Source organism: Artemia sp. Qi Xiang Cuo, chromosome 17 (assembly GCF_049724085.1).
Source record: "Artemia sp. Qi Xiang Cuo chromosome 17, ASM4972408v1, whole genome shotgun sequence".
NCBI lineage: Eukaryota > Metazoa > Arthropoda > Branchiopoda > Anostraca > Artemiidae > Artemia > Artemia sp. Qi Xiang Cuo.
This window is the reverse complement of record NC_142810.1, coordinates 38,027,540-38,054,688: the sequence shown is the minus strand read 5'-3', so window position 1 is coordinate 38,054,688 and position 27,149 is coordinate 38,027,540. Positions and strand designations below refer to the sequence as shown.

The 27,149-nt window shown below is 34.8% G+C and overlaps 1 protein-coding gene across 2 annotated transcripts in view; it reads left to right on the top strand.

Annotated features, from left to right (window-relative positions):
* Nucleotides 1–4,348: 4,348 nt before the first annotated feature.
* The window catches only part of LOC148942172 (uncharacterized), a 72,200-nt gene continuing 49,399 nt past the window's right edge, over nucleotides 4,349–27,149 (top strand). The window contains exon 1 of one of the 2 annotated variants that reach the window (XM_089102941.1): nucleotides 4,349–4,455. The gene's annotated coding sequence lies outside the window, so the exon portion shown is untranslated. The remainder of the gene's footprint in view (nucleotides 4,456–27,149) is intronic. The other variant, XM_089102940.1, reaches the window with a different exon arrangement.

The window sequence follows — 27,149 nt, the reverse complement described above, 5'->3', positions numbered from 1 at the left end:
CACTAAACCTAATACTTCTGTAGCGAGTACTACTAAGGCCGATGATATTAAAAACAACATCTGAGGAAACGTTGAGGAGAAATTTGAATGAAATCAAAACATACTATGTGTATACAGATTGCTGATATGGGTGTATCAGCAAAATTTTTGGAACGGCTTATCACATCAAGAGGAAACTTCAGTGGCATCATGAATGGGATGTTCAGTTGACCAGAATTGCAAAGTATAACTGTTACTACTGTTATTGATACTGCTGCTGCCACTGGTGCCGCTAATAAAGTAATAATCATACACTATTACTGCTTCTACTGTTCCTACTACTACCACTACTGCTATGATACTAGTACAATTAAGGCTACACGTATGAAGATGAAAGTTTGACGGAATAATGAGAGGGAATTTGAGCTAAATCAAAAGAAGCCATGCACATGTAGATTGTCAAAAGGGCGTATCTAAAGAGTTGATTTTGGCATCAAGTTAAATCTTTCGGAGAATACTTAAAGGGGAAGAAGATCAATTGACGAAAAGGTAATATATGCTTGTCAGTACTAACACTAATACCACTGCTACTTTTCCTTATGCTACTACTGCTACTAAACTACTCCAACTACTACTTCAACTGCAAAAACCTGTAAATTTTAAAGTATTAAGGTGAAAAGGGCGTCAAAAGTGTACATCAACAATATTTTTGGAACGGCTTAACGTGTCAAGGGAAAACTTCCGGGGCATCATGAAAGCGATGTTCAACTGACAAAAGGCAATATGAACATGCTACTACCGCTAGTAATACTGCTACTACTACTACAAATACAAGTCTAAGACTGCAACTACTTTTACCACCACCTAAACTACTGTGATGATAGTACTATCAAGGCTAAGTCTAACAAGGTAACATTTGAGAGAATATTGATGGTAAATTTGAACTAACAAAAGAGACTATGTGTATTAGATGTGAAAATAGCGTATCTTAAGAATTGGTTTGTTTATTAAGTTGGATCTCTCAGAGAATACTTAAAGGGGATGATCAATTGACCAAAAGGCAATATGTGCGCACTACTACTAGTACTACTGCTGGTAAAATTTGAGAGAATATTGATGGTAAATTTGAACTAACAAAAGAGACTATGTGCATTTAGATTGTAAAATTAGTGTATCTTAAGAATTGGTTTGTTTATTAAGTTGGATCTCTCAGAGAATACTTAAAGGGGATGATCAATTGAGCAAAAGGCAATATGTGCGCACTACTACTAATACTACTGCTACTGCAACATTTACTAGTTCTACTACTTCTATCGTAACTGCTTGTAAGATTAAGGGCAATAAGATGAAAATTTCAAAAAGTATACGACTTTACATGTTAAAAAAGAGCAAATCGACAATATCATAGCAATAGCTACTTGTATTAAGTTGAGTGGCTGTACTACTGGTGTGACTACTATTACGACTATGCCTAAGGGTATGAAGGTGAAATTTTCAGAGAATATTTCTGAAAATTTCAACTGTACGGATGTACAACATCCATGTGCAGGTTGTCAAAGGGGGATATCAGCAATATCTTAGGAACAGTTTCGTATATAAGATTAAAACTATCAACGCGTGTTGTGAGGGATGTTGAAGTGACCAAAATAAATATTTGCATCATAATACTACTGCTTCTATTCTTACAACTACTACTATTGCTGCTATTATTATTATTGCTGCTACTAATACTGCTTCTAAAGCTAAGACTACTACCATTAAATCTACTGCTACTCCTATAATTGCTAGTGCTACTAATACTACTAATAAATCTAATGGTATTAAGGCGAAAATTTGGGGCAATATTGTAGCTGTATTGAAATAAACCGAAACACACTATGGTCACATAGGTTGTCAAAAGGAGGTATCAGCAATGCTTCATGACTGGATGATGGTTTTAAGTTAAAAATTTCATCGTGTGTTGAAGGGGATGTTGAAAGCAAAACAAATGTGTTTTGCGCATACTGCTACTAATGCTACTACGACCATTGCTACTACACAACGTAAGGGTATTAAGGTCAAGCTTTCAAGCAATATTTTGGTATATGTTGAACTAAATCAAATAGAAGTCCGAGCATGTAGATTACCAAAAGGGTGACAAAGCAATATCATAATAAGAGTATAAATTGGTAAGTTAGACCTTTTAGGGTAAGTTTTGACGGATTTTAAACTAGCCATAAGGCGCTATGTGTATACTTTTGATACTGCTTCTGCGGTTACTGTGAGTACTGACACTTAAGGGTATTAGATTGCAACGTTTAGGGGGAGTCACAATTAAACGAAAAAAAAAATACGCATGCAAGCATTAAAAGGCCATATAAAAAATATCATAGGCAGCGCTGCTCTATCATAGCAAGTAATATCATTGATATTTTAAAGGAGCTTATTTGGTTGGAAATTGAAAGTTCTAGCACTCTTTTTAAAATTCAAAAGTGATTGGTCTTCCAATCAAAATTTAAGATATCAATTTTGTTTAGTATAGCTGAACGGTCTTGTAACTGTATCTCTTGGACTGTATCTCTAGTTCAACCCCCCACAGTTATGCAATTTGCCCATTATGTTTAAAAATTAAATATTACCTTAAGATGAAATCGTAATGCACTATGTTAATACTAATTGCCAAAAAGACATCTCAGCATTATCCCAAAAACTATTGAGGGTATTAAGTTCAAACTTTCGGGGCTACTTCTATTACTACTTTTGCTCTTAAAGTTTAATTGAATCAAAATAGTGTGAGTATATCCAAGCTTTCAAAGAGCATAGACAGATTTTTTTGCGAATGGTATCAAGTCTTATACTTCAGGTCAACTAGAGGAGCTATGAAACTAAATCAAACACTACTATTCGTGTCCAGATTTTTAAAAGGGTGTATGTTGTTAAATATTGCTGAATAATTTTCTCCAGCATATAAATAGCAGGCCAAACTATAGAGTCTTTAAAAAAAACGTAAAGATTTAAACTATTATTTTCTTTTTCCCTGAAAAGACTATGTCAGTATAAAACGAACAGAAATTAATTTAAAAGACCTTTTCCACAAAATAAGTTTTTTAAAAAAAGTAAAGACACATGAGTAGGGCTCAAAACTCCTATGCCTTATCGGCAGATTATTTCAATTTTCTTTTTTTTTGCTCATTTTTGGTTTAATGGAGTTCTTTCCTTTTCTTTGAAAAGCTTATTCTGTGGGAACACTTTTTTTTTAATTAATTTTCAATGAAAAAGTTTACAAGTGCATGACATTAGAAAGCAAGAGTGATATACCTCGTTGAGATTCAAGCCGTACAGAAATTCATACGAAATCATTTTAGAATCTTAAGCACATTCCTCTTTTTTGCAAATAATGTATTGATTCAAATACTATGTTCGTAGTTGAATGGCTCTTTGATTTCCTTTGGGAGAAAGGTAACCATTTCGTAAAATTTTAAATTGGATGTCGAGAGCATATTTAGTCTTGAAGGGTCTTTTGCTTTCCTTAGCCCTATATAGCCAAAAACCCAGACCCAAAAGGCTGTCCATGTCCAATTAAAAGTAAGAGAAGGTTGGAAGATGACTTGTTGGAACGGAAATTGTGAGTTCTCGTGCACTTTTTGGAACTTAGTGCTATTTTTTCGCCAATTTTTTTAACGGGATTGCCAGATTTTACCCCCCCCCCCTCCTTCCCGAATGATTATTTTTTTCAAAATTATCAATCTCTTTTTTGTTCTTTCCCTCCTCCCCCCCCCCATAAATAAAGAGAATAAATACTCACAACCAAGCCACATATAAGTATACCAAAATCACCCAGCTAACCAATCATGAATTTAGACAATGTTGAACTCCTTGCAATTGAGAAGCCTCTTCTATGAAAATATATGCATATAGTGTTTTCATATGCAATTCCATATTGAATACTAAATTCTGGTAATTCTGTGTAAAATTATAAATTCACTTACTTTGGTTACGTGACGATACAGCCTGAGATGGCTGTGATAATATTCACAGAAAACCATTGGTTGCCTGAATGACAGCCATAATTTACATAAACTTCCGCGGTTAAACTAGGTCAGGCTTAGATACTTTCAATCATGAATCAAATTCAATTCGAGAATTTTTGATTTAAAAACTAACAGACGATTTAAATCATTGATACTCCACTAATTTTAAGACTGCAAGAGATGGACTGTGATCCCCCGAATAAAAAGTATGTCAGGTAATTCACATAATTGTTGAAATTACTCGATGAACACAGCAAAGGGTGGTTTTTGATTCATTAGCCTTGGGTAAAGGGTTGCTGACCCTCTCTTAATGGTAACTCGCATATGGGTAAAGTTTAGTCTAATTTTAAACGCTTTGGTGTTAGGATGCTATACTGATACTCGAACATCTGCTGGTTTGTATTCATCAGACCACATTTATTTAAGGGATATGGGGAGAGATTGATGACGAGAATAAGCGTAACCCGTAAGTGAGGGAAACATGTAATTCATAATTATCAGCAAGGAACCGAGTTTTTGTTATGGCTGGGTGAGACAAGCTATCTTCCTGGAATGGTAGTTTGTCAACTTTCCGAGGTTTTGCGAAATAGTCCAGCTAATGAAAATTAGCTGGACTCTTTTTATATCTCAAACTCGAGACAGGTTGAAACCCCATTTTTCAACGGGATGATACAAGACTCCGCTGTAGAGAAACACAAAGTATAGCGTGGTTTTAATTGCGTATACGATATTTAAAGTGTTGTTTTGGTTTAGTTTTTTTTTTGGGGGGGGGGGGGCAAGAGGTACCTAGGTTATGTTAGGTTACGTATTTAATACATGCTACACTTTGCCCCTCCCACCCCCCAAATTTGCAAATATATAGCTCAAATTTGTTTCTAAACTATTATATAGTCATTCTATTTGATTTTATTTCATTAGCATTAACCAAACTAGCACTATATAAAAGAATCCAGCTAATGAAAGAGTACCGCTAAATGTTTATATTTTTGATTTATTGTCATTCAAAACACAGTATGTGTAACTAGCACAACTTAGTACCTGCATGGAATGCGATTTGATTTTAAAGGACTAAGAGACTGGTAGCTCATCTCCCTAAAAAAAAAATTGTCTTTGAGCCTAGTACAATCGGCCGTCTTGTTGGTGAATTTGCACACCATTGCACACACTGTACAATATACCAATATTTATATACATAGCTGTACATGGTTCCAGCCCTTAGAGCAGAAATGAGATGGATCGGATGATTTTTTTAGGCCGGGGGGGAGGGTCAAAACACGAAAGAGCGCATTTTTAGGCCTCGACCTTTCTGAAACTAATCTCGGAGAATCCTGCCTCAGCCCTCCCCTGTACAAGTATGATTGATATCCCTTCACTATATTATTGCTTTTTATCCCTAACCACTTTGAATGGAAGAGGTGGCCGTGGGAACCTGAGAAAAGGGATAAACGCAGCAGGGTTAGGTCTCAGGAGCTTCCCCCTCCACCAAAATCCTAAATTGTTTTCAAAACTATGGATGCATCATATTCAAATTATCAAAATAAATTTGTTTTGCTTAATAATTACCCCCTCCCCAAAAAGATTCTTAGGTACATGCCTGCTTGTGAGAAAACCAATCGATTGAAAATTAAGTGCTGAAAGTGATTGGAGGGCAACCAACCCTGTTTCAGTACCGTTTTTGCTCCCGACAACCCCCATGCGATCGGATCAAAGTTTCCCGTTTTTTACAGTCCAGAAGCTCAATAACCGTGCCTTCAGAGATAACCCACGCAGCTCCAGCGGCAAGAGCCCTTAGTTATGCCAATTTCTAATTATTCTCAGATAAGTTTTATCAGGGGCAGGGAGTGAGGACCCATCCACCTTCGATGTATTATTTTTTTTTTCCTGGCTTCTTTGTAAGGAAGGGGTGGTCGTAGAAACTTAAGAGGAGGCTCATTAGATTATAAATGGAGAATTTCAGCGTACTTGTTAAGAGTAGAGTGATAGGAAGGCAACCAGCAGCCCCGCTCCTATACCTTTTTCTACCCTCCGCACTAAATAATGCAGAGTATCATTTGTTTCCACCTAGATTTCATAACGAAAAAGGAGGGTGTGGATGTTTGGTGTTAGGTAAGCGATTGGCACAAAATTTTCTTGGATCGTTTTCTTGGTCACAAAGGATTAAGTATTTTATTGTGGGAGTGGCAGGAGGGCCTGAAAACGGGCCAGTAAACTTGTCCCCCCGCAGCCCCAGGATAATTCAATAAAATTTTTAGATAGTTATTTTGTTCAAAAACGTCAAAAGCCTAATAACTAAACCCCGACAGCCCCATGGAGAATGAGCCTAAATGTAAATTGCTCATTTTTCACAGGTAGGTTTTAGTAAAAAAAATTTGCTCTATTTGGTCTTGGTTGTTCGATCAGCTAGGTGCTCTTAGGGATCGTTCGCTTAACCAAGATTCCCAGTTTCACAAGGTCATACTCTGGAAACAGCACATGCACCTGAGCAGGTCTGAAATGTTATTTGAACCCAAGTCTTCAAATTATCTGCAACGTCTTGGGAACGGCTTGTGGGTTCAAACTGAAACTTTATGTTGGGATATGTTGGGAATGCGGCCAAGTAGACATCAAATACCAACTTCACGGGGGGGGGGGTGTATCGAAAGGCAGTATATGTATCCAGGTAATTGTAATAGCGTATCTGTGAAATCTCTAGTTACAGCTTGGGGGATTCAGTGAAAACTTCTATGTATTGTACGAGAAAGGAAAGGAGGAAGGAAGGGTGAGGGGAACTCATTTTTGTGTTGGTGGGGGGGGGGCTGATTGTTTTAAACTCCAATCTGCCAAATTCATTGTTCCTAATAAAATCCCATAATGGGACTTACAATTTATGCATGGTTAAGTAGTAAGGCTTATCAAAAGACACTTTCAGTGCGTTCGAGCATCCCAAGAATGTATATCCGACATACCCGATTAAAGAGAAACAAATGACAACAGAAGTTAGAAGGATTACTACCCTACCTGAAACGGTCTAATCTGGATTATTTATCGGATAAATTCAACCTGGTAGCCCCCAAAAATGCCTGATGACCAAGGATAAGCGACGTTATCCTGGTTGCAGCGGTAGCTGCAACATAGTAAAGAGCGAACCACATCCCATAGTAAACTCGTTTTGAATAAAATTGCCTAGTGAAAAAAATTGCCAACTGACACTCACTAAGGAATGGTACCTATTATTTCGGTTCATCTTAAAAATAAAGTTTTATTGCGAAAAGAAATTTATGGTGATTTCGAGAAAAGTCTTAAGCCCCTCGAAAATGGCGTCACATCAAAATGAAAAGTATACCATTGGAATCAGCATGGTCGAAACCCTCTTACAGGGAAATTTAAGTCCCCCTCCTTGAACAAAAAGGCAAATCACTTTTTTGCATCGGTAGCACCGATATGTCTCCCGTTTTCTCAGGCCTAGCGGGCTACCAGAACATCAGAAAGAGAGGCTTAACGGCTCATTCAAAAGCTATTTCTCATATCTACGTGCTTTTTTACAAATTCCGCAATCTGCAAGTGCCATTTGGCACTAAAATGGTACTTTTTGGGCCATTCCTCAAGGGGTGGCACTAGCAGGCTACCAGAACATCGTAGACAGATTTTTTATAAAAGATATATAAAGATATTGCTCATGTGTACGTCCTTCGTATAAATTCCACCATTAGCAAGTTCCAAATGGCACTAAAAACGGGACTTTTGGTGCCATGTGTCAAGTGGAAAAGATGGGGCTAGTGGGCTAAGGGTTATTTTTAATGACTCATTGGAAAGCTATTGTTCCTATCTACGGGATGTTTATCAATTCTACCATTCGTAAATGTGATATAGCACTAAAAACGCTTTTGGTGTCACATCTTAAGTAGAAAAGTTTGGAAGTATAAAATAATATCATTGTAATAATTGTGCACCAAAATCCTTAAATGGAGGTTTGCAAGAACACCTCTTGTATATTCCTCCTCCAAGCCCGTTTCATAAGCTACGTAATCATGGTTGCAGCGGTAGCTGCAACCTAGTAAAGAGCGAACAACAGCCCATAGTAACCAAAAGTTAAAAAACGCGTTTTTAAAAAAACTGCCTGGCGAAAAGACATCTGGGAGAAACACCGCTCGTATGTTCCTCCTCTAAGCCCCTTTAATAAGCTACGTAATCATGGTTGCAGCGGTAATAAGTAAAGAGCGAACAACAGCTCGTAGAAAGCAAAAGTTGAAAAACGCGTTTAAAAAGAAAACTGCCTGAGGAAAAAAATTGCCATCTGACACTGATTCAGGACTGGTAACTATTATAACGGTTTGTCTTAAAAGTAAAAGTTTATTGCGAAAAGAAATTTATCGTGATTAAAAAAAACGAAACCCCTCGAAAATGGCGTCCGATCAAAATGAAAAGTGTACAAGTAGCGTCAGCATCGTCGGAAATCTCAGGCAGGGAAATTAAAGTCCCCCTTCTTGAACAGCAAGGAAAATAACGTTTTTGCATCGGTAGCACTGATCTGTCTCCCGTTTTTTTTTTTCTTCTTCCTCTTTTTTTTCCAGGCCTAGCGGGTTACCAGAACATCATAGAGAAATGCTTAACGGCTCATTCAAAAGCTATTTCTCATATATACGTGCTTTTTATAGATTTCGCTATCTGCAAGTGCCATATGGCACTAAAATGGCACTTTTTGTGCTATTTCTCATTGGTTGACACTAACAGGCTACCAGAACATCGTAGACTTATTTTTTATAACTCATATAAAATAGATTGCTCATATCTACGTTCTTCCTATAAATTCCACCATATGCAAGTTCCAAATGGCACTAAAAACACCACTTTTGGTGCCGTGTCTCAAGTGGAAAAGCTGGGGCTATTGGGCTAGCAGAATTTAAGAGTGATGTTTAATGGCTAATTTTAAATCTATTGCTCATATACATGTGTTTTTCTTATCAGTTTTACCCTTTGTAAGTGCGATATAGCACGCAAAACAACACTTTTGGTGCCACTTCTTAAGTGGAAAAGCTCTGAAGTACAAAACAGATACTATTGTAATAGTTTTGTTCCAGAACCCTTAACTGGAGGTTTACAAGAACCCTTCCCGTACAGTCCCCCTCCCAGCCCCCTTATTAAGTTTCAAAAATCGTCCGCTCATCAGCAAGATACGGAAACATTAGCAGGCTACCACATCATCGTCGATGGATGTTTAATTGCTCAGTTAAAAGCTATTGCTTAAATTTACTAGGTTTTTACAAATTTTACCACACATTAGATTCCACAGATTTCAATGCTAACTAGTTTCTTGGGAGAATTTGCAATGAACTTTTTGTCATGGTTGAAGCATTAGCTGCAACCTAGTAAAGAGCGAACCACAACCTATAATAACTAAAAGTTAAAAAACGTTAAAACGGTCTTTATTCTTTTTTCTTCCAGGCCTAGCGGGTTACTAGAACATCATAGAGATGCTTAATAGCTCATTCAAAAGCTATTTCTCATATGTACGTGGTTTATATAAATTCCGCCATCTGCAAGTGCCTACTAAGTATAGCTACTGATGACGGTCACTGCATATGTGACCGAAATATCTAGTATTTTGTGAATTTTATCACTGTCTATTAAAAGGATTTTATCCCTATTTGAACTTTTATTCATTGTCCGGGATATGCTTTAAAAAATGAGTGAATCAAATTTACAAAAATAGTGGATTATCTGAAAAGTAATCATAAGAAGGGACAAACCATGATTAAAAAAAAAAAATCCATGCTGAAATCAAACGCATGATAAGTTAGTTTGGAGTCCAGTGCTGTACTAACAGAATCACGCCTCTAATAATGCAATTTAATATATTGGTGTTTGTAGGACATTAATTGCATAGCTTTTTAAGAGGGTCTGGAGAAGGAACATGCTGGAGTTGTTCTTGCAAACCTCCAGCTAAGGGTTTTGGACCACAATTATTACAATGATACCGTTTTATGCTTCCAGGATTTTCCACATAAGAAGTGGCACCAAATATGTTGTTTTCAGTGCTATATCTCACTTACGAATGATAGAACTGATAAAAAGCACGTAGATATGAGCAAAATTTTTCAAATGAGCCATTAAACATCACTCTAAAAAGTTTTGGTAACCCACTAGCCTCAGCTTTACCACTTGAGACATGGCATCAAAAGTACCGTTTATAGTGCCATTTGAAACTTGCAGATGGTGGAATTTATAGGAAGAACGTAGATATGAGCAATATTTTTTATATGAGCTATCAAAAAATTATCTAAGATGTTCTGGTAGCCCACTAGCCCTACCTAAACCCCGGTAGAGTATAACTACTGATGACAGTCACTGCATATGTGACCGAAATATCTAGTATTTTGTGAATTTTATCACTGTCTATTAAAAGGATTTTATCCCTATTTGAACTTTCATATATTGTTATGGAAAGGCAATGGGGCCTCCGAAATTATCTACCGGCATATCCCGTGAAGATTCATATTAAACCTATTACATATATCTACGTGCTTTTTATCGATTTTACCATCCATAAGTGCCATATAGCACTAAAATCGGCGCTTTTGATGACATTTCTTAAGTGGAAGAGTTTGGAAGCATAAAACAGTACCATTACAAAAATAATGGTCCAAAGCCCTTAACTGGAGGTTTGTATGAGCCCCTCACATATTCTTTCTATCCAGAACCTCTTAGTAAGTTTCCTAAGTCGCCTACTCATCTTAAAAATTAAAGATTATCGCGAAAACAAATTAACTAAAACTAAAAATTTTTCAACTAAAATTCTACCAAAAATTAAGCTTGATTGATCGACAATTTTGAATTGAACCTTCAAACTTCACTTTGCGATGAAGCCTGTGTGCTGGTTCTAACGCCGGTAATTGAGGGGAAGTGACGTCCTTGCTCCCTTTGATGTTTTGCTACTGCCTAGATTTTGAAAAACACCTTTTTTGGTCATTTCATTGGAAAACCCACTTTTTTTCATTAAAAAAAAAAAAAATGGGGAAAACAACACATTGTGTTAGCACATTCCCACATTGTGGGAATATGCTATCAAGTCAAATTTATAAAAAAAGCGATTAGGTATGAATTTAAGCTTTTAAATTAGCACTTAAACAGCTCTCTTTTGTTACAGTAGCCTTCTAGTTTCTGCTAGTCAATAGGTGATTTATGAAGCCATGTCTTCATTGTGGCTTTTCAGGCGACGTCGGCCGAGTAAAAACAGCTTTATACTCTTCGAAAAACAAACGTTCCAGAAAAACATATATTCTTTTGTGAAGTATGGATAATGAACTTCATGTTATAGACTGAAAGTTTTTCGTAGCTGTCAAGGTTGTATGCAGTATTTTCTAGAAGTGTCTTATCTCCCCTAGATCGGTGATATTTAGAAATTATATTAAAAATAAATTTTCAACTGAAACTGAGGAGAGACATTAAAACTTAAAACGAACATACATTATTCCGCATAAATAAAAAAGATCATGGCAGCCTTGTTTCTTCATTAGATTTTAATCAAAAACTAACAAATATTAATTTAAAAAAACAATTTTTTTTTGCCGGAAGTAAAGAGCGAAGTTGAAACTTAAAACAGACAAAAATTTTTACTTCAGAGCCTATCTAATATATATATATATATATATATATATATATATATATATATATATATATATATATATATATATATATATATATATATATATATATATATATATATATATATATATATATATATATATATATATATATATATATATATATATATAACTAGTACAAATAAACCCACTAATTATGTTTCCCTATGCTTTCAGCATTATAGAAAACTAGTGCTTTACTGAAAACACAAAATAATATAGGAGTTCCTGTACAATAAAAGCAAACGAATCAAGGACATTTTTTACGGAATAAAAATATCATCAATCCCTTTTAGGATCAATCTCTTTTGAGATAAACCAGCAATCCATTTTAGGATGGTTGCTTTGTTGTTGTTTTTTACGTTTAATTTGGTATCACTTCTGCACAATGGCTCAGTTCAATGACAAGCTTCGTTTTGGCTCTGAAAGGGACATGTCATGATTAGTTTGTTGACAGGTTCAAAGTAAATCCATCTTGATGCATTAGGACTATTGACTAGCTTTATAATTTGTATCATAGCTTGAAATTCACAGTTGTATAGAGAAAAATAATCGGATTTCCAGAGTTTATATTATGTCTTATTTGACCTTCATTTCGAATATTACTAAAGCATATTTCTTACAATTTAAAATTGTATATTACTCACTATTGGTAGTATAGCAGGCGAGACAAAAGTGCTACCCGATAAATCAGTCCAATATTATTGTATACTGTTCAATTACTTCGTGGTTATAAAAAAAAAAAAAAATTTACGCTTATGTTTTTAAGATAATTTTAAGCGTATACTGAAAGTTACTGATTTCACAACTGGTGTAAGACTATGAAAAGCTTTATAGATTTATTTATTGCTGTTAGGCTACATAGTCACTTTTGGTCCCAAATCAATACGCCTGTTTTTTATAGTTGACTTTTGTGTTTTCAGTAAAGCGCTAGTTTTCTATGATCCTGAAAGCATAGGGAAACATAATTAGTGGATTTATTTGTATTTGTTTTATTGATATATATTAGATAGGCTGTGAAGTAATAATATTTGTCCGTTTTAAGTTTCAACTTCGCTCTTTACTTCCCTCGGAAAGACTCAAACAGAGTCTTTCCGAGTCTTAATTAATATGTAAACAAAATCCCATCTTTCTAAAAACGGAAAAAAATTATGAAGTTATATGCAGTGAACAAGAAGAAACAGTAATTATGACGTGTGACACAGCTTAACGGATTTGCCGATAAGCTACGTCTACAACTACTTAAAAAAAGTTTTTCCGAGGGAAGTAAAGTGCGAAGTTGAAACTTAAAACGGACAAAAATTATTATTTCATAGCCTATCTGATATATATATATCAATAAAACTAGTACAAATAAAGCAACTAATTATGTTTCCCTATGCTTTTAGGATTATAGAAAACTAGCGCCTTACTGAAAACACAAAACGATATAGGAGTTTTGGTACAGTAAAAGCAAATCAATTAGGGACACTTCTTACAGAATAAAAATATTATCAATCCCTTTTAGGATCAATCACTTTTAAGATAAAGCGACGATCAATTTTAGGATTGTTGCTTATTTCCTTTTTACGTTTAATTTGGTATCAATTCTGCACAATGGCTCAGTTCAATGACTGGCTCTCGTTTTGGTTCTGGAAAGGACATGCCATGATTAGTTTGTAGACAAGTTCAAAGTAAAGCCTTCTTGATAGTATTATGACTATTGACTAGCTTTGAAATTTGTATTAATTTAAAAAATACATTTTTTCCGAGGGAAGTTGAAAGCGAAGTTGAGACTTAAAACGGACAAAAATTATAACTTCAGAGCCATCTAATATATATACCTAATCGCTTTTTATATATTTGACTTAAAAGCACATTCCCACACAGTGCACTTTTGGTTGTTTCTCCCATTTTTATAAATGAAAAAAGCGCCTTTTCCAATGAAATGACCAAAAAAGATGTTTTTCAAAACCTAGGTAGGAGCAAAAGACTAAGGGGGCAAGGACATCCCTTCCCCTCAATTACCACCGTTAGATCTAGCACACAAGCTTTATTGCAGAATGAAGTTTGAAGGTTCAATTCAAAACTGTTGATCATGCAAGATTAAGTTTTGGTTGAATTTTAGTTGAAAACTTTTTAGTGTTAGTTAATTTATTTTCGCAATAATCTTTAACTTTTAAGATGAGTAGACGATTTATGAAACTCACTAAGAGGGTCTGGCAGGAGAGTATATGTGAGGGGTTCTTATAAACCTCTAGGTGACGGTTCTGGACCATAATTGTTGCAATGGTAATGTTTTATGCTGTCAAACTCTTCCACTTAATAAGTGGCACCAAAAGTGCCGTTTTTAGTGCTATATGGCACTTTTGGATGGTAAAATTAATAAAAATCACGTAGATATGAGTAATAGGTTTAATTGGAGCCTTCCCGGGATATTCTTTAGAAAATGAGTGCATCACATTTGCAAAAATAGTGGCTTATCTGAAAAGTAATCATACTAAGGGACAAACCGTGATTAAAGAAAAAACAAGCTTGAATCGAAGGCATGATAATATAATTTGAAGTCCAGCGCTGAACTAACAGAACCACACTTCTAATTATGTAATTTAATTTATTGGTGTTTATAGGACTTTAATTGCGTAGCTTATTAAGGGGGCCTGGAGGAAGAACATGTTGAAGGTGTTCTTGCAAACCTTCAGTTAAGTGTTTTGGACCATAAATATTGCAATGGTGCCGTTTTATACTTCTAAGGTTTTCCACTTAAGAAATGGCACCGAAAGTGTTGTTTTCAGTGCTATACCTCACTTACGAATGGTATAATTGATAAAAAGTACGTAGATATGAGCAAAAATTTTCAAATGAGCCATTAAACATCACTCTAAATAGTTCTGGTAGCGCATCAATCCCAGCATTTTTACTTGAGATATGGGACTAAGAGTAGGATTTTAAGTGCTCCTTGAAACATGCAAATGGTGTAACTTATTAGAAGACTGTAGATGTAAACAATATTTTTTATATGAGTTATCAGAAATCTATCCACGATGTTTTGGTAGCCTGCTATCCCCAACTCTTGAAAAACGACATAAAAAGTGCCCTTTTCCATGCCATACGGCACTTGCAGATGGTGAAATTTATATAAACCACATATATATGAGAAATAGCTTTTGAATGAGATTTTAAGTATCTCTAAATGATGTTCTAGTAACCCCCTAGGCCTGGAGAAAAAATGCCGTTTTAACATTTTTTATCTTTTAGTTACTATAGGCTGTGGTTCGCTCTTTACTACGTTGCAGCTAATGCTTCAACCATGACAAAGAGTTCATTGCAAATTCCACCCAAAAACTAGTTAACATTGAAATCTGTGAAATCTAATAGATGGTAGAATTTTTAAAAAACTAGTATATAAGCAATAGCTTTTAATTGAGCCATTAAACGTCTATCTACGATGGTGTGGTAGCCTGCTAATGTCTCAGTAGCTTACTGATGAGCAGAAGATTTATGAAACTTACTAATGGAGCTGGGAGGAGGACTGTACGGGAGGGATTCTTGTAAACCTCCAGTTAAGGGTTCTGGAACATAACTATTACAATAGTACCTGTTTTGTACTTCAGAGCTTTTCAAACAGTTCGTGGTAACGAACTGTAAGTAAGGAGCGACCCGGCTCAATGGTAACCGAAACTCTAAAAAACGGGATTTTGATACCAATAGATATATCAAAAGAATCAGATTTTAATTCTGATTTCAAATATATAAGTTTCATTAAGTTTAATCTTACCCATCAAAAGTTACGTGCCTAAGAAAATTTGGCTGGTTTTCGAAAAAAAGGGGGAAAGACCCCCTAAAAGTTAGAGAACCTTAATGAAAATCACACCATCATATTCAGCGTATCAGAGAACCCTACTGTAGAGGTTTAAAGCTCCTATCTACAAAAATGTGGAATTTTCCATTTTTTGCCAGAATAAAGATCACGGATGCGTGGTTATTTGTTTGCTTGTTTGTTTGTTTTTTTGTTTGTTTTTTTTTTTTTTTTTACCAGGGGTGATCGTATCGACCCAGTGGTCCTAGAATTTCGTGGGAGGGCTCATTGGAACGGAAATTAAAAGTTCTAGTGCCCTTTTTAAGTGACCAAAAAAAATGGAGGGCAACTAGGCCCCCTCCCACGCTCATTTTTTTCCCAAAGTCACCGGATCAAAATTTTGAGATAGCCATTTTGTTCACCATGGTCGAAAATATGATAAAAATGTCTTTTAGGATGACTTGATCCCCCAAAGTCCCCAGGGGGAGGGCTGAAAGTTATGAACTTTACTCAATGTTAACATATAGTATTGGTTATTGGGAAGTATACAGACTTTTTCAGAGGAGATTTTTTCTGGTAGGTGGGGGAAGGAGAGGGTCGGGGGCTATATGGAAGGATCTTTCAATGAAGGAAGATTACATGGGGGAAGGGACAGTGCTATGAAGGGGGCGCCTGATTTCCCAGCATTATTAAAGAAAAAGATCAGGAATTAAATAAAAAAACAAGTTTTTCAACTGATCAACTGATTGTGATTAAGAGGTTATTTTTAAAGAACTGGAAAAAAAATTCGAACTATAGTTTAAAGAGCAGGGTATTGACTAGGGGGCGAACCCCCTAATATACGTGTTAAAAATTTATGAATATAGAAGTTCGTTACGTAACTTAATTCTAAGTTACGTATATTTATTACTAATAAAAACGTTCGTAAATAAAATTAAACAAGTTTCGAGAAAGCCATTTAACCAAATATAATATGCAAATTTTGTTTTAATTATTCATGTACGGTGAGCCAAAATCAAAACCTGCATTAATTCAAAAACGTTCAAAAATTAAATAAAAAAACAAGTTTTTCTAACTGAAAGTAAGGAACGACGTTAAAACTTAAAACGAACAGAAATTATTCCGTATATGAAGGGGCTGTCCCCTCCTCAACGCCTCGCTCTTTACACTAAAGTTTGACTTTCTCACAACTCTATTTTTTTAAACAATAAAAAAACTTTAGCGTAAAGAGCGAGGCGTTGAGGAGGGGACAGCCCCCTTCATATACGGAATAATTTCTGTTCGTTTTAAGTTTTAACGTCGTTCCTTACTTTCAGTTAGAAAAACTTGTTTTTTTTATTTAATCCACTTAAGAAGTGGCATCAAAAGTGTTGTTATCAGTGCTACGTTACATTTATGAATGATAAAATTGATAAAAAAAAAACACGCATACAGAGCAATAGCTTTCAAATGAGTCATTAAACATCACTTTTATAAGTTCTGCTAGCTTAATAGATCAAGCTTTCCCACTTGAGACACGGGCACCAAAATTGTCATTTTTAGTGCCATTTGAAACTGCTGATGATGGAATTTATATGCAGGACGTAGATATGAGCATTATTTTTATATGAGCTATAAAAAATCTGTCTACGATGTTCTGGTAGCCTGTTAGTGCCACCCCTTGAGGAATGGGACAAAAAGCGCTCTTTTAGTGCAATATGGCATTTTCAGATGGTGGAATTTATAAAAGGCAGTAGATATAATAAATAGATTTTGAATGAGCCATTAAGCCATCTTTCTAAAATGTTCTGGTAGCCCGCTAGGCCAGCTGAAAAAAGAAATAAAAACGACAGACAGATCAGTGCTACCGATGCAAAAAATTGATTCTCCCTTTTGTTCAAGAAAGGGGACTGTAATTTCCCTGTATTGGGTTTTCGACCATGTTGATTCCAATGGTACTCTTTTCTCTTTGTTCTGATGCCATTTTCGAGGGGTTTCAGGCTTTTTTCTAGATCACCATAAATTTCTTTTAGCAATAAACTTACTTTTAAGACGAACCGAAATAATAGTTTTCATTCCTGAGTCACTGTCAGATTGCAATTTTTTTTCACTCGGCAGTTTTTTTTTCAAAATGGGTTTTTATCTTTGGTTACTCTGGCTGTGGTTCGCTCTTTTCAAGGTTGCAGCTACGGCTGCAACCATGATGGAGTGCACATGATTAATGTTGTTGTTCGCCTAGTTGTCCATGGTGTTTCGGGGGAAGGGGCAAGTGGATATTGAGTCAGGACTTGGGGGGTGGGCAAAGTTAAAATGAAATAGACCTTGTGCATACAGGGTATCAAAATAACATATCTGTAATATCTCGAGAAAGGATTGGGGATGGAGTTGAAACTTGTATGTAGTGTTGGAGAAGGAAGGGAGAGGGGTAAGGGGCAGAAGATGCTATATCTCCAATCCAGTAATACATTTTTGTACTATAAGCCCCTATAAGAGCTATAATTTATTCCTGTCTAGGTAACAAGATAAACTAAAAATACACTGTGTGGTACCCGGTTATTAGAATAGCGTATCTAGATTACCTCTGAAATGGCTTTTGGTAACAAGCTGAAACTTTCATAGAGTGTTAGGGGGTCAAGTAGACATGGAATTTTGAATTGGAGAAGGTAGAGGTAGGGGGGGGCTAAAGATATTTTTTTAACCCCCTAGGGAGATGTGGGGGTTTAAATGATATATCTCTAGTCACCTAATTGTTTTTGCACTACTGTACTCTGTGGAATTCATAATGTATTTTTGGTAAAGTAGTGAGATAAATGAAGAGACACTGTGGGTTACCAGGAAATCGAAATAGTGTAAATATTAAACGATAGCGGTATATTAAATAAAAAAAATTCTGGAGTGTTGAGAAGAAAAGTTGAACTTAAATTGTGACTTAGGATAGGGGGGAGTGGGTAAGTGTCTAAAGATTTGCTCTCAAATTTGTTTAAATTTTGGAAGCAATTAATTTTTGCTGAACTAGTAAACATTCCGCGTAAAGCAGTGATGTAGGCAAAAAAACATCTTGCCAGATTATTAAAATATTGTATGTGCAATCTCTCAAGAGGTTAGCAGCTGGTTTTGTATTAAATCAGAAGTTCAGCCCGGTTGTGTTCTATCCCCCTTTATGTGGATTATCTGTGATGGGCTTTGTCTCAAGGAGCACAGGAAATACAATGGAAGACCATGGAATCCAATGGAGAGGATAAAGTCTCTTGGATTTAAATTATGCTGATGATTTAAGCATCCTAGATGAAAGTGTGAGCAAAATGAATGAAGTTTCAGAGGTTTTGCGAGTTCAGGGTGTTAGAATTGATTTGAACATTAATGTTCAGAAGACCAAGTCACTAAGGCAAGGAATAAGCGAAGATAAAAAGGTGACGTCGGGTAATGAAAAGATGGATCAAGTGGGCAGCTTCACTTACCTTGGTAGTATTATTAGTAAATACGGTGGGAGCAGTGAAGATGTTAAAAGTAGAATAGCCAAGGCTCGGGGTGTTTTTTCACAGTTAAAAAAAGTCTGGAAGAATAGGAAGATAACTCTGCAAACCATTAGAATATTAGAAGCTACAGTGATGACAGTGGTCAAATATGGCTCTGAAGCATGGACGCTCCGAAAAGCGGATGAAGATTTGCTAGATGTTTTCCAGAGAAATCGCTTGAGGATTGTTCTGGGTACCCGGCTGACTGACCGTATTTCAAACAATAGGCTATACGAAAAATGTGGTTCAATACCGCTTTCTAGGTCTATAATGAAAGAAAGGCTGAGGTGGTTAGGGCATGTTGTGCGGATGAAGGATGACAGATTGCCGAAGATTATTCTTTTCGGCCAACCATCTAGGGCTAAACGGAAAGCAGGTCGTCCCCATCTGGGGTGGAAGGATGTCATAAAGACAGGTTTAAAGGAAATGGGAACTTCGTAGGAGGGTGTAAAAAGGTAGGCTTTGAAAAGAATGAAAGGGAAATGGAGTGTGCGTGAATGTGCTGGCGTCAGGCAGATTGATGATCCGGTGAGTTGTTACTAATAGTAGTAGTATTAATCTCTCAAAAACAGCTTGGAATATTGAATTGAAGTTTTCGAGGGATGTTTGTAGCCAAATGGCCTGGCATGGATGTTGGAGGTAAAGGAGGCCAGGAAGCCATTTTGATTTAAGGGAGGGGGCAGAGGTAAATTGATGGATACTATGCATCCTTGTTAACCAAACAGTATATATGTAACATCTCAAGGAATTCTTATGGAGAAAGAACTAAATCTTGTGGAGAGTTGGGGGCGAGGACACTTTACATATTGAGTTAAAGGTAGGAAATGTCAGGGACAACAAATGTGTCTAATATGCCTGAGAGTTTTGCCACTATTAGTCCAAGTAGAGCCTTGATTCTGCCAATGGGGAAGTAGTGAGGTCAAGAGATAATTTGCCTGGGCTACCGAAATAGCGTATTTATAATATCTGTGGAACTATTGGGGAGATCGAGCTAAAAATCTCAGGGAGTGTTCAAAATAGACCGACAATTTTCTCTTGAAAGATTTAAAATTATATTCCTAGGCTGTTGGCTCTGTGATGCAATGCAGAGCTGAGACATGGTATGCATCAGCTCAGTCATAAAGACTGAGAAGAATCGAAGGTCTGTGGTGGTTTGTTTCGACCCAAGCAGCCGAGCGTACCTTACGATGGTTTGGACACCTTCTTCGAATACCCCTGCATTTAGCCACAAAGACAATCTAGGTTACCGAAATAGCGTATTTATAATATCTTGGGGACGACTGGGATATCGAGCTAAAACTCTCAGGGAATGTCCAAAATAGACCGACAAAATTTTCTCTTGAAATATTTAAAATTATATTCGTAGACTGTCGGTTCTGTCGGTGACCTCTTGATGCAATACGAAGCTGAGACATGGTATGCATCAGCTGCAACCCTAAAAACCATCGATGTATTCCAGTCATAAAGACTGAGAAGAATCGAAGGTCTGCAGTGGTTTGTTTCGACCCAAGCAGCCGAGCGTACCTTACGATGGCTTGGACACCTTCTTCAAATATCCCTGCATTTAGCCGCAAAGACAATCTATTTTTCATATCTAGGTGATGTTTATCAATTCTACCATCCATCAGTGTAATATAGCACGAGAAACAACACTTTTGATGTCACTTATTAAGTAGAAAGGCTTGGAACTATAAAACGATATCATCATTGTAAATAATTATGGTCCAAAACCCTTAACCGAAGGCTTTCAACAACACCTCCCGTATTTTACTCTTCTTAGCCCCTTAATAAGCTACGCAATTAAGGTAAAACAGCTAATATATCAAATAGATTATTAAAGGCTTGGTTTTGTTGGTAAAGTGTTCGACTTTGAATTAGAGTCGCTTGCGATCAACTCCTGCTTGTTTATTTGTTTGTTTGTTTTTTCAAAAATTGTTTTCTCCCTTCTATACGATCATTTTCAGATAATCATCACAATGCACTCATTTTTTAACGCATGTCCCAGGAAGGTATTTGGTCAAGCATTTTGACTCAAAATGGAATAGAGGTTATCCAGTCCATGGTTTGCAAGACATTCTAAGTAGATCACTAAATCCATACCCCAACGAGAAGCGTAACTTTGTCAAAATCCTGTGGGGGGTGTCATCGTTTGAGCCAATTTTTCCAAATCAAGCGAAAATGACAGAAAAACGAGCCATAGCAACGATGCATAAAGTCAAAATTAATAAAACTTAGATTTTATGAACGTTATCTGATGTATCTGATAAAGACGTTGTTATAGAATTTAATCACTCTGATACTTTGATTTTGTCAATTTTATCCAATGTAGCTGACAAAAGATGTTGATTAAAAATTTATTCACTCTGACACTTACATTTAGTCAATGTTATCCTATGTATCCGAGAAAAGGATGTTGATATAGAATTTAATCACTCTGATACTTAGATTTTGATAATGTTTTCCGACGTATCCAGCTAAGGAAGTTGATAAAGAATTTATTCACTCTGATGCTTAGATTTTGTCAATGTTATCCTATGCAACCGACAAAGGATTTTGATAAAAAATAATCACTCTGATACTTAGATTTTGATAATGGTATCCGACGTATCCAGCATAGGATGTCTATAAAAAATTTGTTCACTCTGATACTTGGATTTTGTGAATATTATCCTATGTATCCGATAAAGGATGTTGATATAGAATTTAATCACTCGAATACTTCGATTTTGATAATGTTATCCGACGTATCCAGCATAGGACGTTGATAAATAATTTGTTCACTTTGATGCTTAGATTTTGACAATGTTATCCGGCATATCTGACAAAAGATGCTGATAAGGAATTTATTCAATCTGGTACATAGATTTTGTCAATTTTATTCGGATAACCGATGTATCCGGCATAGGATGCTGATAGAGAATTTATTCACTCTGATAATTGGATTTTGTCAATTTTATCCTACATATCAGTAGTAAGTTATATAAAGGTTTCACGAGCACAAGAATATACAGTGCAGTTTGACGAGCACATTGCAAAAAGCGACCAATCCTTTTATATTATATACCTATAAAGTGAACAAACACGTTTTGAAACTATAATTGAGACTGTATAACGTAGCCAGACGGGTTTTTGAGACTTTCATTATAACATGTTTTTTGTTTGTTTTTTAACCAAAAACTAGAAATTGTTAAATTGCGTAATCAAAGAATGGTCTCACTCTAGAAATACCGGTTTGCAGCTGGTTATAATCATGTTTTTTTTATAAATATATATATTGGACGAATTGTTCATTCTGTGTCAGTTGATTAGTAGAAGTTATAATAAACCTATAAGAATCAATTCGCACGTTCTAATGGACAATAAAAGAATTATATTGGTAAGTAAATATACATTATTCGTGGACTAACATAACCTTTTTTATTCATATCTATCATTATGAGTCTCACACAGAATTATCTATTTGCAAAAAACGATATAACATTCGCGAATTGAACCGTATGGACTATCTTATTTGAATAATCGGAAAAAAAACAGAGCTAGAATGAAAAAACATTCGCAAACATTTGCGAATTGGATCATATGAAGATGGAGGAAAAGGGTTAAACTAATTACCAGTTAAGGTAACCCCGAAGGGTTTGTTAACTCAGGTAATTTGTTATAAATTTGAAACAACATCAATCTATGAAAATGGCTAACGATGAAATTTAAGTTATGTATTAATTTTTGGTATCTATGGATATTCATTGAGTTTTATAATCAAGGAAGTTGCTAATTAAAGAATAGTAGGCTAAACTTAGAATTGATTGATTAACATATGCTGTTAAAAGCTAACTATATTTGCAAAAAAGGATATAACATTCTCGAATTGAACTGTATGAACGATCTTGTTTGAATAATAGGGAAAAAACAGAGCTAGATAACATTTGCGAATTGGATCATATGAAGATGGAGAAAAAGGGTTAAACTGATTAGCAGTTAAGGTAACCCCAAAGGGCTTGTTAACTCAGGTAATTTGTTATAAATTTGAAACAACATCAATCTATGAAAATGGCTAACGATGATAGAATGACATTGTGAGTTGACCTAGCTTTACCTCTCCGACGTAGTCTGTATAATACACAAGTGGTGTTTGAACAGTGTTGACAATTTAAAATATGGTCTAACGTTATAGTATACTAAAAAGTTGATACTAAGAGAGATGTAGATGGCAAGAAAAGAATTCTAATAATGAAATTCAGAACAAACCTTAGAAATCCTTGAAATTCAAGTAGTAAGGTGTATGTGAGTACGAACCGTCAAGGATCATAAGCACCAACGACCCTAACCACCATAAACTTGAACCCAGAAAGGTTCCAAATCCCCAGACTCGAAGGGGGGGCCCCTCCCCTCCAACTTTTTGCCCCCCTTCCCATTTTTTTAATGTTTTTTTTTAAGTTTTTTTATAAATTTTTTATTATTTTTTTTAACATGATGTATTTTTTCAACTTTTTTTTATATCTCTAAATCATATCAGAAAAATAGAATAACCCTTTTGATTTAAATTTTAAAATATATTCTTGTTTATACCCATGCTCCTATTGATGAGGACTGATGGTTCTAATTCAATATTTTTTTCATAAAAAACAAACTATTTTTGTAACAAAATTTTTTTGTTTTACCTCAAAATTATTAATTTTTTTTTACATCTCTAAATCATATCAGAAAAATAGAATGACACTTTTGATTTGAATTTTTAAATATATTCTTGTGCATACCCATACTCCTAATGATGAGGACTGATGGTCCTTAATCAAAGTTTTTTCATAAAAAACAAACTGTTTTTTTTTAACTTCGAAATTATTCAACTTTTTTTTTACGTACCTTAAAATGACAAAATATGCTTACGGCTCTAACAATTGTACTTTATGCTTGCTCAAAGACACAATATGGGTTTCTCACTGGTAGTCTATGGCCAGCTATCGACACTACCTAGTCTATTGCATGTATTAAATCAGTATTGTTTACGCAGTGGAACGATAAACACATAAGTCATATTTTTAAAAAAGTGAAGATGGAGCATTTTAATAAAGTTTGTTCAAATGACAATGTTATTGTAGCATTGAATGCCGTCAAGGAGAAGTATTTAAACTATGAAACAAGTACAAGTGGTAATACTATTGGAAATGTATGCATGCATTGTCATGGCAGTAAGGAATTACATTTCTTTGGAGTACCGGAAAAATTCAACTCTTATGTTGGTGGATATGCGAGATTGAGATCTCCGAAGATGATTGCACTCAAAGAGAATGCCAACATAAAAATAATCATCGATGATAGAGGACAATTCCTTGCTACTGCTGCTGGTAACACATTACCTACTGATACATCCTATCGTCAGCTTTCGGGTATTAGCATTCAACGGAAGATCAAAAAAAGAAAGGTCTTCTCTTCTACTAATATCATAAACCGTATCTTGTCTACGGGCCGAAACTGTTACCTGTGTAAAAATAATGTGATAATAGACAGTGAAATTGCAAGAAAAATAAAAAGGGCAATGGCAGAAAATATTACTATGGAATATAAAGATGAATTGATGAAAAACAAAGTACCAGCAAACGTTACTGCCATTGATCAAATAGTCAATGAACCAAATAATACCAAAGACGAAAAGAATATTCAGTCTGTCGATGACACGCCAGTAAAAGTTGTGTATGACTCAAAATGCAATAATGATTATTCCACTGATTACGAACTAAGAGAAGACAATAGCTACAATATCAAGAGAGAACATGGTGAACTATTTTATGGAACAGATTCAAAATGTCCAATGTTGATCATTGATATTAATAATGTATCATAATATATTTTTGTATTAATATTCTACATAGCATTATTTCATTAAAAATATATTATGCATTACGTTGTTATGTGTTCATTATGTTTAGAGTATGCTAGCATATCAAACGTTTAGAATGTCCATTAAAACATCGGAGATGTAAGAAAAGGAATTTGCATACATCTATTGTCAGACACATGGGATAACGTTGACAAAATCTAGGCACCAGAATGAATAAATTCATTTTCAACATCCATTGTTGGATATGTCATTATGAAAAAATTCTAAGTAAGTAAGTAAGTAAGTAACAAACTCTTTCTTGAATTAACCTCTTGGATACACAATACAGAAATTTAATTCAGGAAATTATGAAAAAAAAATTGAACAAAACCTTTATTAACATTCATTATCGATTGAAGTCGCTTCCTGGACAGACAATACAGCAATTTCATAAAATCTAAGTATAAGAGTGATTAAATTCTATATCAACATCCATTTCTCGGATACAGAGGAAAAAATTGACAAAATATAAGTGTCAGAGTGAATAAATTTTTTTATCAACTTTTTTTGTCAGATACATCGGATAAAATTGACAAAATCTAAATTTCATAATGAATCAACGATTTAACAACATCCTTTATCAGATATGTCGGATAAAGTTGACAAAATCTAAGTATCAGCGTGACTAAATTCTATATCAACATCCTTTTCTCGGAAACATAGGATAAAATTGACAAATTCTAAGTGCTAGAGTGAATATTTTCTTATCAACATCCTTTGCCAGATACATCGGATAAAATTGACAAAATCTAAGTATCAGAGTGAATAAACCCGTTATAAACATTTTTTGTCGGATATTTTGGATAAAATTGACAAAATCTAAGCATCAGAGTGAATTATTTTTTTTATCAATATCCTTTGCCAGATACATGGAATAAAATTGATAAAATGTAAGTGTTAGAGTGAACAAGTTTTTTTTTATCAACATCCTTTGTCATTACATCGAATAAAATTGACAAACTCTAAATATCAGAATGAATAAATGCTTTAACAACATCCCTTATCGGATATGTCGGATAAAATTTACAAAATCTAAGTATCAGAGTGATTAAATTCTATATCAACATCCTTTTCTCGGATACATAGATTAAAATTGACAAAATCTAAGTGATAGAGTGAATATTTTTTTAATCAACATCCTTTGCCAGTTATATCGGATAAAATTGACATAATCTAAGCTTCAGAGTGAATAAATTTACTATCAACATCCTTTGTCGGATATGTCGGATAAAATTGATAAAATCTAAGTATCAGAGTGATTAAATTCCATATCAACATCATTTTCTCGGATACATGGGATAAAATTGACAAAATCTAAGTATCAGAGTGAATAAATGCTTTATCAACATCCTTTAAATGCATTATCAACATCATTTGTCGGCTATATCGGATAAAATTGACGAAATCTAAGCATTAGATTGATTAAATTCTATATCAACATCCCTTTTCGGGTACATGGGATAAAATTGACAAAATCTAAGTATCAGAGTGAATAATTTTTTTTTCAATATCTTTTATCAGTTACAACAGTTTTAATTAACAAAATCTAAATATCAGAGTGAATAAATGCTTTTTCAGCATCCTTTGTAGGATATGTTGCATAAAATTGACAAATCTAAATATCAGAATGAATAAATGCTTTAACAACATCCTTTGTCGGATATGTTGGATAAAAATTGACAAAATCAAAGTGTCAGAGTGAATGAATTTTTTTTATCAACTTCCTCTGTCAGATTCATCTGATAAAATTGACAAAATCTAAGTATCAGATTGAATAAATGCTTTATCAACATCATTGTCGAATATGTCGGATAAAATTGACAATATCTAAGTACCAGAGTGAATAAATTCACTATCAACATATTTTGTCGTGTATATCAGATAAAATTGACAAAATCTAAGTATCAGATTGAATAAATGCTTTATCAACATCCCTTTCTCGGATACAGGGGCTAAAATTGACAAAATCTAAATACCAGAGTGAATAAATTCATTATCAACATCCTTTGTCGAATATGTCATATAAAATTGACAGAATCTAAGTATCAGAGTGATTAAATTCAATATCGACATCCATTTCTCGGATACATGGGATAAAATTGACAAAATCTAAGTATCAGAGTGAATAAATGCTTTATCAACATCCTTTAAATGCATTATCAACATCATTTGTCGGCTATATCGGGTAAAATTGACTAAATCTAAGTATCAGATCGATTAAATTCCATATCAACAAACCCTTTCTCCGATACATGGGATAAAATTGACAAAATCTAAGTATCAGTGTGAATAAATGCTTTATCAACATCCTTTAAATGCATTATCAACATCATTTGTCGGCTATAACGGATAAAATTGACAAAATCTAAGCATCAGATTGATTAAATTCTATAT